General features: G+C 37.0%; 1 protein-coding gene across 1 annotated transcript in view; it reads left to right on the forward strand.

Moving 5' to 3' along the window:
• LOC128638977 (uncharacterized) overlaps positions 1 to 12581 on the forward strand; it is a 44655-nt gene that overhangs the window by 25525 nt on the left and 6549 nt on the right. The gene's annotated exons all lie outside the window — the stretch shown is intronic.

Genomic DNA, 12581 nt, shown 5'->3' on the forward strand with positions numbered 1-12581 from the left:
AAAATGTTTAACCCCTATCCCGCTGCTCCCCGACCCTGCCGCAACTAAATAAAGTTATTAACCCCTAAACCGCTGCTCCCGGAGCCCACCACAACTCTAATAAACTTATTAACCCCTATCCCATCGCCCCCTACACCGCTGCCACCTACATTATGTTATTAACCCCTATCCCGCCGCTCACAGAGCCCACCAAACCCCTAAACCACCAGCCCCAACATCGCCATAAACTAAATTAACCTATTAACCCCTAAACCTAACAACCCGCTAACTGTACATTAAATATTAAGTCATCCCTATCTTATAATAAATTTAAACTTACCTTTAGATTTAAATTAAACTATATTAAATAAACAATTAACCTACCCTAACTGTTATACTAAAATTACATTAAACTATATTAAATTAATAATTAATCTACCCTAACTGTTATACTAAAATTACATTAAATTACAAATTAAATTAGCTATATTATATATTTAAAAACCTAACCCTACTCAAATAATTTAAATCTACACTAAAAAATTACTAAGTTACAAAAAACTAACAACTAAGTTACAAAAAATAACAAACACTAAGTTACATAAAAGTCCAATAGATGGTAAGTAATGATGAGGCAGTCCTTTGTTACAGTGCTGGATTTGTGAGTAGGATTCTTCTGCCATTCCTGTATCTGTATCTTAATTACTCTATGATCTGCACTATGTGGCACCCTCTACTCTGATTTGTTTAGATTCCCTGGACCTGTGTCGCCGCACGACACCCTAGAGGAGCGGCCTGTTGCTTTGGATACACATCATCTGGGACTATCCAGCAATGTAACAAAGGACTGCCTCATCATTACTTACCATCTATTGGACTATTAATCTGTATACCCTTATACCTTTATTTATAGTTATAATATAAGTCTTATCAGCTTATCATTTATATACCATATTTCAAGTGTGTCTTACCCGTTCCCAGGCGCCTCTTACTAGTACTGTAGTAACGCCTCTTGCCACTAGAGTACTATTTGTCTATAAGTTACATAAAAAATAAACACTAAGTTATACAAAATAAAAAAGAAATGATCAAAGATTTAAATTAATTACACCTAATCTAAGGGCCCTATAAAAATAAAAAACCTAGCCTACAAAACCTTGCCCCAAATAAATCAGCTCTTTTACCTGTAAATAAAAAATAAAAATACCCCCCCAACAGTAAAACCCACCACCTACACAACCACCCCCCCCCAAATAAAAACCTAACTAAAAAAAAACTAAGCTCCCCATTGCCCTGAAAAGGGTATTTGGATGGGCATTGCCCTTAAAAGGGCATTTAGCTCTATTGCAGCCCAAACCCCCAATCTAAAAATAAAACCCACCCAATACACCCTTAAAAAATCCTAACACTAACCCCTGAAGATTCACTTACAGTTTTGAAGATCTTACAGCCATCCATCCAATCAGCCAATAGGATTGAGCTTGCATTCTATTGGCTGATTGGATCAGCTAGTAGGATGAAAGCTCAATCCTATTGGCTGATTGCAACAGCCAATAGGATTTTTTCAACCTGAATTCTGATTGGCTGATAGAATTCTATCAGCCAATCGAAATCTAAGGGACGCCATCTTGGATGACATCATTTAACCCCTTAAGGACCAGCGACGTACCCTGTATGTCACTGGCCTTTTTTTGGGACTTGATTGTTTTAAAGCGCGGTCTTGCCACCAGTGTTGAGACTGCTTTATTCCACAAAGCCTGCTGGAGGGAGGGCATTAATAACGTGTTCTTGCTAGACTTGTGCTATTATGTCCTGAAAAATCCCTTAACGACCAGTGACATGCAGGGTACATTGTGGTCATTAAGGGGTTAAAGGAACCTTCATTGTAGAAGAAGACGTCGAACGAAGAGAATGCTCCGCGTTGGATGTCTTGAAGATGGAGCCGCTCCGCGCCGGATGGATGAAGATAGAAGATGCCGTCTGGGTGAAGACTTCTGCGGGCTTGGATGAAGACTTCGGCCGGCTTCTTGGAGGATGGATGTCGGATCTTCAAAACTGTATGTGAATCTTCAGGGGTTACTGTTAGGATTTTTTAAGGGTGTATTGGGTGGGTTTTGTTTTTAGATTAGGGGTTTGGGCACTTGAAAAAGAGCTAAATGCCCTTTTAAGGGCAAAGCCCATCCAAATGCCCTTTTCAGGGCAATGGGGAGCTTAGGTATTTTTAGTTAGGTTTTTATTTGGGGGGGTTGGTTGTGTGGGTGGTGGGTTTTACTGTTGGGGGTATTTGTATTTTATATGTACAGGTAAAAGAGCTGATTTCTTTGGGGCAATGCCACGCAAAAGGCCCTTTTAAGGGCTATTTGTAGTTTATTGTAGGCTAGGGTTTTTTTTATTTTGGGGGGCTTTTTTATTTTCATAGGGCCCTTAGATTAGGTGTAATTAGTTTAAATCTTTGATCATTTCTTTTTTAGATTGTGTAACTTAGTGTTTGTTTGTTTTTGTAACTTAGTGTTTGTTATTTTTTGTAAATTAGTTGTTAGTTTTTTGTAACTTAGTAAGTTTTTAGTGTAGATTTAAATTATTTGAGTAGGGTTACATGTTTAACTATATAATATAGTTAATATACGGCAAGATTACGAGTCTTGCGTTAGCCTTAAAAAGCAGCGTCAAGGGGTCCTAACGCTGCTTTTAATGACCGCTGGTATTACGAGTCAGGCAGGTACAGGTGTATCGCTCACTTTTTTTCCGCAATTTTAGCTTACCGCAAATCCCCTTACGTCAATTGCGTATCCTATCTTTTTAATGGGATTTGCCTAACGCCGGTATTACGATCGCTGGAAAAAGTGAGCGGTACACCCTCTCCTGGCCAGACTCCTGTCGCATTTAAAAGTCAGTAGTTAAGAGTTTTATGGGCTAACACTGTAACATAAAACTCTTAACTAAAGTGCTAAAAAGTACACTAACACCCATAAACTACCTATTAACCCCTAAACCGAGGCCCCCTACATCGCAAACACTATAATAAAATTATTTAACACCTAATCTGCCGAACGGACATCGACGCCACTTTAATAAATGTATTAACCCCTAAACCGCCACACTCCTGCCTCGCAAACACTAGTTAAATTTTATTAACCCCTAATCTGCTGTCCCTAACATCGCCGACATCTACCTACAAATATTAACCCCTAATCTGCCGCCCACAACATCGCCGCCACTATAATAAATATATTAACCCCTAAATCTAAGTCTAACCCTAACCCTAACACCCCCTAACTTAAATATAATTTAAATAAAACCAAATTAAATTGCTACAATTAAATAAATTAATCCTATTTAAAACTAAATACTTACCTGTAAAATAAATCCTAAAATAGCTACAATATAAATAATAATTACATTGTAGCCATCTTAGGGTTTATATTTATTTTGCAGGCAACTTTGTATTTATTTTAAGTAGGTACAATAGTTATTAAATAGTTATTAACTGTTTAATAACTACCTAGCTAAAATAAATACAAAAGGACCTGTAAAATAAATCCTAACCTAAATTGAAATTGCAATTACACCTAACACTACACTATAATTAAATTAATTACCTAAACTACGAACAATTAATTACAATTAATTTAAATAAAGTAAATTACGAAAAAAACACTAAATTATAGAAAATAAAAAAAGAATTACAGTTTTTTAAGCTAATTACACCTAATCTAATCCCCCTAATAAAATAAAAAAGCCTGCCAAAATAATAAAATTCCCTACTCTATACTAAATTACAAATAGCCCTTAAAAGGGCCTTTTGTGGGGCATTGCCCCAAAGTAATCCACTCTTTTACCTGTAAAATAAAAGACAATACCCCCCCAACATTAAAACCCACCACCCACACACCCAACCCTACTCTAAAACCCACCCAATCCCCCCTTAATAAAACCTAACACTACCCCCTTGAAGATCACCCTACCTTGAGACGTCTTCACCCAGACGGGCAGAAGTGTACATCCAGTGGGGCAGAAGTCTTCATCCGATCCGGCCAGAAGAGGTCCTCCAAGCGGCAGAAGTCTTCATCCAGGCGGCATCTTCTATCTTCTTCCATCCGGAGCAGAGAGAGTCCATCTTGAAGACATCCGACGCGGAGCATCCTCTTCCTTCTATCAGCCAATCGGAATTGAAGGGACGCCATCTTGGATGACATTACTTAAAGGAACCTTCATTCAGTCGTCGGATCAAGAAGGAAGAGGATGCTCTGTGTCGGATGTCTTCAAGATGGACCCGCTCCGCTCCGGATGGAAGAAGATAGAAGATGCCGCCTGGATGAAGACTTCTGCCACTTGTAGGACCTCTTCTGGCCAGATCGGATGAAGACTTCTGCCCCTTTGGATGTCCACTTCTGAAGACGTCTCAAGGTAGGGTGACCTTCATGGGGGTAGTGTTAGTTTTTTTTAAGGGGGGATTGGTAGGGTTTTAGAGTAGGGTTGGGTGTGTGGGTGGTGGGTTTTAATGTTGGGAGGGTATTGTCTTTTATTTTACAAGTAAAAGAGCTGATTACTTTGGGGCAATGCCCTGCAAAAGGCCCTTTTAAGGGCTATTTGTAATTTAGTATAGGGTAGGGAATTTTATTATTTTGGGGGCCTTTTTTATTTTATTAGGGGGATTAGAGTAGGTGTAATTAGCTTTAAAAAAGTGTAATTCTTTTTTTATTTTCTGTAATTTAGTGTTTTTTTCGTAATTTAGTTTATTTAAATTAATTGTAAATAATTGTAGGTAGTTTAGATAATTAATTTAATGATAGTGTAGTGTTAGGTGTAATTGTATTTTAGGTTAGGATTTATTTTACAGGTAAATTTGTACTTATTTTAACTAGGTAGTTATTTATTAAATAGTTAATAACTATTTAATAACTAAAATAAATACAAAGTTGACTGTAAAATAAATATAAATCCTAACATGGCTACAATGTAACTATTAGTTATATTGTAGCTAGCTTAGGGTTTATTTTACAGGTAAGAATTTAGTTTTAAATAGGAATAATTTAGTTAATTATAGTATATTTATTTAGATGTATTTAAATTATATTTGTTAGGGGGGGTTAGGGTTAGACTCAGGTTTAGGGGTTAATACATTTATTATAGGGGCGGCGACATTGGCGGTGGCAGATTAGGGGTTAATACATTTATTATAGTTGTGGCGGCATTGGGGGGGCAGATTAGGGGTTAATAAATAAAATGTAGGGTTTGGCGATGTTGGGGGCAGCAGATTAGGGGTTCATAGGGATAATGTAGGTGGCAGCGGTGTCCGGAGCGGCAGATTAGGGGTTAATAAATATAAAGTAGGTGTCGGCGATGTTGGGGCAGCAGATTAGGGGTTAATAAGTGTAAGATTAGGGGTGTTTAGACTCAGGGTTCATGTTAGGGTGTTAGGTGCAGATATAAAAAGTATTTCCCCATAGGAAAAAATGGGGCTGCGTTAGGAGTTGAACGCTGATTTTTTGCAGGTGTTAGGTTTTTTTTCAGCCAGCTCAGCCCCATTGTTTCCTATAGGGAAATTGTGCATGAGCACGTTTAGCCAGCTTACCGCTACCGTAAGCAACGCTGGTATTGAGGTGAGATGTAGAGCTAAATTCTGCTCTACGCTCACCTTTTTGCGGCTAACGCCAGGTTTAAAAAAAACCTGTAATACCAGCGTTACTTTAGGTGAGCGGTGAGCTGAAACTAAGCGTTAGCAATGCACCCCTGTTACCGCAAAACTCGCAATCTCGCCGTTAATTTGTAGTTTAATGTAATTTAGTCTAACAGTTATGGTAGATTAATTATTAGTTTAATATAGTTTAATGTAATTTTAGTATAATAGTTAGGGTAGATTATTATTAGTTTAATATAGTTTAATTTAAATCTAAAGGTAAGTTTAAATTTATTAAAATATAGGGATGAGTTAATATTTCATATAAAGTTAGCGGGTTGTTAGGTTTAGGGGTTAATAGTTTAATTTAGTTTATGGTGATGTGGGGGGGCTGGCGGTTTAGGGGTTAATATGTTTAGTAAGTGTTAGTGATGTGGAAGGCCAGGGCTTTAGGGGTTAATGCATTTCTTTAGTTGCGGTGGGCTCCGGGAGCGGCAGGATATTGGTTAATAACTTTATGTAGGTGGCGGCGGTGGCGGGAGCGGCAGATTAGGGGTTAATAACTTTTATTTAGGTGGCGTCTATGTCGGGACGGCAGAATAAGGGTTAATAAGTATAATGTAGGTGGCAGTGGTGTAGGGGCGGAAGATTAGGGGTTAAAAAGTATAATGTAGGTGGCAGCGGTGTAGTGTTAGCAGATTAGGGGTGTTTAGACTCGGGGTTCATGTTAGGGTGTTAGGTGTAAACATAACTTTTATTCTCCCATAGGAATCAATGGGATATCGGGCAGCAGTGAACAGAAGCTTTCGCTGCTTTCAGACTCCCTTGATTCCTATGGCATCCGCCGCCTCCAGGGCTGGAATAGATGCGAGTGTACCTGGTAGAAATTTGCTAACAAGCAAAAGTAGTCAGATAGTGCCGAATTTGTATTGGAACATCTGTAGTGACGTAAGCATCTATCTGTGTCGGACTGAGACCGGTGGATCGTATGTTACATCACAGATTTCTACTTTTGCCGGTCTGTAGGCTTTGATAAATAATGGGAATCAAGCTTGCCACAATTACGCTGTGGAATTCCAGCGTATTTGAGGTTGACGGCTTGATAAATAGGCCTCGTAATCTAGTCCTTTATAATGTAAATTATTGTGTACAAAAGTTAAAGCTCTGACTGTCGATGGAGGTACATATTGTTCTATTTTTGCAAGAAAAGAGTTTCTTTAATGGATATTATGTCTGTATATTTAGAAGTAGAATAACAAATAGAGGCACCTAATGGTGTGGTATCGTCACACACAGGAATAATAAAATAAGGTGATAGCAATTCACTTGATGGAAAGCACAATGTTACTGTGCTTAACAGGCAGGCCGGGATATCAGAGCTGCTTGGCTAGCTCCACTCCTCAGATCAGTGCTGGTAATTTCTCAGGTGGTCTCTGCTCAAACCATTTTATGTCACGGCTCATCTCGGTTACCTCATATAGGATGTGTTCAGTACACAACCATCGACCACTTCTGCTGGTTTGGTCTTTTTGCAGATTCGTTATACACTGTTCAGAAAAGTGATATTACGATATAACGAATCTGCAAAAACAGTGTATCACCTTTCTGAACAGTGTATTACCTGGATAACGAATCTGCGAATAATCTTTTTGAACATTGAAAAAGTGGTGGATAGTGTTACCACCAAGAAACACAGCATATACAATAGCTGTGGTTTCTGTTAAACGGACTTTGGATATAACTGTATTCATACTGAGATATTAATATTTGATGTAATAATTGCATTTTTTAACACTGATATAAATAGTGTTTTTTTATGGTCATTTTTAAAACAAATAAGGATTTTTATTAATGATTGAATCCTGACACCGGTGTTGATTTACAAATTGTTGAATACATGTATTTGTAATTTTATTTTACAAGTGATGTATTAGTTTCATTTTAATTTTTTCATTAATAAATTGTATTGAATACTAACATACAGATATTACGATTGATTGTTATAGAGTACCTTGTCAAATACATATTGTTACAAACTCTAGCAGTTATTGTTACATATTCTAGTAATTTATAATCCCATAGTGCCACCTTCTGACTTCATATCTGCCCAGTAGTTGCAATACTAGCTGTCTAGCAATTAGGATAGTTATTTTCACTAGAACGTCTTGTGTCTGTGTATCTCTAGTGGGGAGCAGGAACAACACTTGTGCCGAGAGAGTTGTCTCTTTTTTTATTACTTTTGTTAGCCAGTATGCCACCTTATTCCAGAACCACTTTAACTTGGGGCAGTCCCAGAACAAGTGAGTCCAATCAGGTTTTGCTAGTTTGCATTTGGTGCAGACATTTTCCGCATCTGGTATCCATTAGGATCTAAGGGCCAGAGTAATATATGCTTGTGGGAGAATTTTTGTGTGCGTCTCTCTCAGATTTGCTGATAGTGTTGTGTTTCTGCCTTCCTCGAAACTAGATGATATCTGTTCAGAATCTATTGCTATATCTCTGCAAGTGGACCATCTCGTGAATATTTTTTGGATGGCTAGAGTATCATAGTGTTTAAGAATGAAGTCATATGTGTTCGTTAGTTTGTATATGCCCTGTTTAGCTAATGAACATAGAGCATTACTATGATTGTTTTCCATGGCAGGCAGGACCTCTGACTTTAATTGTGTGACATAATGCCTACACTGAAGGTAGGCAAACCTATGTGTGCTCGGTATCTGATAGGTGTTTTGTAGTTCCTGAAAGGGATGAATGTGTAGTGCCAGTGGGTTAAAAAAACTGCCCTATTGTTGTAAGGTGTTTCTCTTTCCAGGTCTCAAATACTGCTGTGGTATATCCTGGTAAAAAGGATAAGTTGCCCTGGATAGGGAGATATTTACTAGTAGTAAATTTTATTCCCCAAAACCTACACAACTTTTCCCATGCTCTCAGAGGGTCTCTAAACAGAACATGATGTTGGATTTCAGGTGGTAGAGAGCTTAGCTTTGTATGAGGAAGGAAGGTCAGGTGTATCGGATGTATGAGACCAGATTCCAATACGGGGATTGTGGATTTTCCGTTCCCTACCAACCAGTCCAGCACTATCTTAGTCAGCATCGCCCAATTGTACCATAGAATATTTGGGAGACGGAGCCCCCCTTTAGTAAACGGCATAACCAAGCCAAGCCTATTTATCCTTTGCTTTTTCCCTCTCCAAATAAATTTGCCTAAGGCAGATTGTATAATTTTAGCATCTCGTTGCGTTAGTAGCAATGAAAGCATCTGTAAAGGGTAGAGTATTTTAGGTAAGGTTATCATGTCAAGGACAGAGGGAGTTTATCCCATCCAAGTAGCATGTCTCACACCTTTGAAATGGTTTTGCTGATGTTTAGTGAGTATAGTTTATTTGGATCTACATGTATATGGATGCCTAGATATTTGAACATGCCATCTGTTATCTGAAGGGCAGTATTATCAAGGGTATTGTGCTTCGTGTTTTTTAGCCAAGTGACGTCTGACTTATCCTTATTGATTTTGTAACCTGAAAAAGTTCCAAAATTGTCAATAATGTCTAAGAGTTTAGGTACGTTTAATACTGGATTACTAACAAACAAAAGAAGGTCATCCGCGTACTATGATAAGTGCTGTTTGTGGCCTTTAATGTCAATTCCCTCACTGTGTTGTCGAACAGGGCATGCCAGAGGTTCTATGGCCAAGTCTCTTCGGGCACTTGTAAATTGTAAACATATGTAGAAATATCCTATGTCAGTTTGTTATACACACTGACAAATGGGGGTATTAAAAAAAAAAAAATTATTCACAGTAAAAACAGCAACGCGGTTCTCATCGTTCAACGCCTTTTTATCAGGCTGTATTCAAATAAAAACAAAAAAAAGGCTAGAGAGCCAATCAGAGAAAGTTGACAGTACACACCGCCTGAAGGAGGAAAAACTACCAGTCACTGGCTACATTGTGGCAATATATAAATAGGTGCAAACGAACAAAGTGATGTTACAATATATATTGTCTGTTGTTTACAGTATTATAGACTAGTTGATCTGGCTGAACACATATTAAAATTACCTAAAGTGCATAAATGATGTGTAATAGGTTTACATTTGAATTTACGTGTTTATCAAGAAGATACATGTACAGAGGAACCTTCCTAAGTGTTAATATTCCTGCTATCAGTGCATCTTACTATATGTGATTTTTCCATGTGAAGTTGCGATACTAAAACTATATATCTATTATTTGTCATTATGTGATGAGTGTTCCATGTGTCCTTTATATGACAGTAATGTACTGCAGAGGGATATTTTATTTACTACATGTCTGTGCATGTACAGTGAATATGATAATATATATAACTAATTTGGTAAACTTGAAGAGTTTCACCAATTATGTGTATAGTGATAGTGAATAGGTGCCGTATTATACGAGTAACAGTGTGTATCAGTGTCTGTCATAATACAGTATGAGCATTTTGGACGGTCCAATGTATTATACTATTGGAGTAAACAACCCACACACACACATTTCATGATACCATTGGATATTGTGTAATTTCCCTTATTTTTCAAATTATATTATAATTTCACCACTTCATATTAGCAAAAAGCAGCCAAATCCATATTCAGATTGAAGCCATTTGGCTGCTTTTTGCTAATATGAAGTGATGCAATTATAATATACTTCTAAATAGTGCTGCCATATAGTGTGTTTGCAAATGGATAACATTCTTGCAAAACTGCTGCAATATAATAGCGCTTCGGAAATGGGCTGGCTCCTAGCATACATCCATGCTTTTCAACAAAAGATATCAAAAGAATGAAGAAAATGTATAATTGAAGTTAAAAAAGAAAGATAAAATTGTATTCTAAGGGGATCCGCTGCGATGTCTGGCGAGCCGGTGATATATTCTGAGCTGCTGACAACAGCATGGCCGAGAGGCATTTTACTATACATTTCATTGGGCAGCTAAGCTGGTGATAGTTGATGGTGTATAGTAAAGGATCCCTATGGAATATATTACACCTATATCTATGTACCCCTAAACTGACAGAATCCACCACCATAAAATTACCCTACACTATTTACCCCTGAACCGCCAGTAGGCACTGCAAGAAAACCTCTACCCTATTAACACCTAAAAAGCCAGCAGCCCACCACAAGAAACCTTCTACCCTATTAACCCCTATTAACCCCTAAATCACCATTAGCCCATCACAAGAAATCTTCTACCCTATTAGCCCCTAAACCGCTAATAGTCCAACACATTATCCTCCTACTTTACTTAATCCCTACACCGCCACAACCATTCAAAGCAATAAACCACCTAAACTATTAACCTCTAGATCGCTAATAGCCACCCAAAGCAAAAAAAAAAAAAAGTAAAACAGTAAGTTTTAGAGTATTTTTTTAAATAGGATTTATTGGGGTGGGAAATACTTTTATTGTAGAATGGGGTTATATTTTTGGAGCAAATAGTTAAATTGCTTTAGGGCATTGCCCTAAAAAAAGCAGTTCTAAAGGCTATTGCTATAGTAACTTTTAGTGTTAGTATAGGGTTCTTATTAATTTATTTATTTTTTAAAGGGAACTTTAGTTTTAGCATAGACATAACTGTGTTTTTTTTTAATTTTTGGTAGTGTTGTTTTGTTTTTTGTTCTTTGGTAATGTGTTTTTTTTTTAAATTTCCAGTAATTTTAGTGTTGTTTTTTTTTGTAGAGGATTTTAGCTTTGGTGTCTGGGGGTTAGCTGTTAGGTAGTTAAGTAGCGTAGGGGTATTTTGCATTGGGGTGATTTGGCAGTTTAAGTGGTTAGGTGATTAGGTAAGAGCAGATTAGGGGTTAATAGTGTAGCTGGCTTAGGTTGCTCTGGTGGTAAGGACATGTAAGGAGATAATAGTTTAGTGTAGCATTGCATTTATACACAATGTTAAAATGATATGCACTGCCGTGTATAATACATATTATTTTAAAGGGGCACTCAAGTCAAAATTAAACTTTCATGATAGAGCAGCAATTTTAAACAACTTTCCAATTTACTGTCATTAACAAAATGTGCACATTCTTTTAATATTTACACTTTTTTAGACACCAACTCCTACTACACATGTGCAAGAATTCACAGCATATACATATGTGCATTTGTGATTGGCTGATGGCTGTCACATGATAAAGAAGGAGTGGAAATAGACATAACTGAAATTTGTCGGCAAAAAATCTACTATTTATTTGAAATTAAGAATAAGTGCTATTGCATTCTATTTTTTTGTCATGCATGTAATGTTTATGCAAATCTACTATATTTACTGGTCCTTTAAAGGGACAGTCTAGGCCAAAATAAACTTTTATGATTCAGATAGAGCATGTAATTTTAAACAATTTTCCAATTTACTTTTATCACCAATTTTGCTTTGTTCTCTTGGTATTCTTAGTTGAAAGCTTAACCTAGGAGGTTCATATGCTAATTTCTTAGACCTTGAAGCCCACCTCTTTCAGATTGCATTTTAACAGTTTTTCACCACTAGAGGGTCTTAGTTCACGTATTTCATATAGATAACACTGTGCTCGTGCACAAGAAGTTATCTGGGAGCAGGCACTGATTGGCTAGACTTCAAGTCTGTCAAAAGAACTGAAAAAAGGGCAGTTTGCAGAGGCTTAGATACAAGATAATTACGGAGGTTAAAAGTATATTATTATAACTGTGCTGGTTATGCAAAACTGGGAAATGGGTAATAAAGGGATTATCTATCTTTTAAAACAATAAAAATTCTGGTGTAGAGTGTCCCTTTAAGTATTGTATATAATTTAAATCTAGTTATTTTTGCTTGTTCATTGTATTCTTTTAAACATAAATTTATCATTTAAATTATATATTTATGTTAAAAAAAATAAAAATATGCTAATTTCTAATTCCTTGAAGGATGCCTCTTATCTCAGTCCAGTTTTACAATTTTGCACAGCTAGACAATGCTAGTTCATGTGTGCCATAACTT

The sequence above is a fragment of the Bombina bombina genome, chromosome 8, assembly GCF_027579735.1.
Source record: "Bombina bombina isolate aBomBom1 chromosome 8, aBomBom1.pri, whole genome shotgun sequence".
Lineage (NCBI taxonomy): Eukaryota > Metazoa > Chordata > Amphibia > Anura > Bombinatoridae > Bombina > Bombina bombina.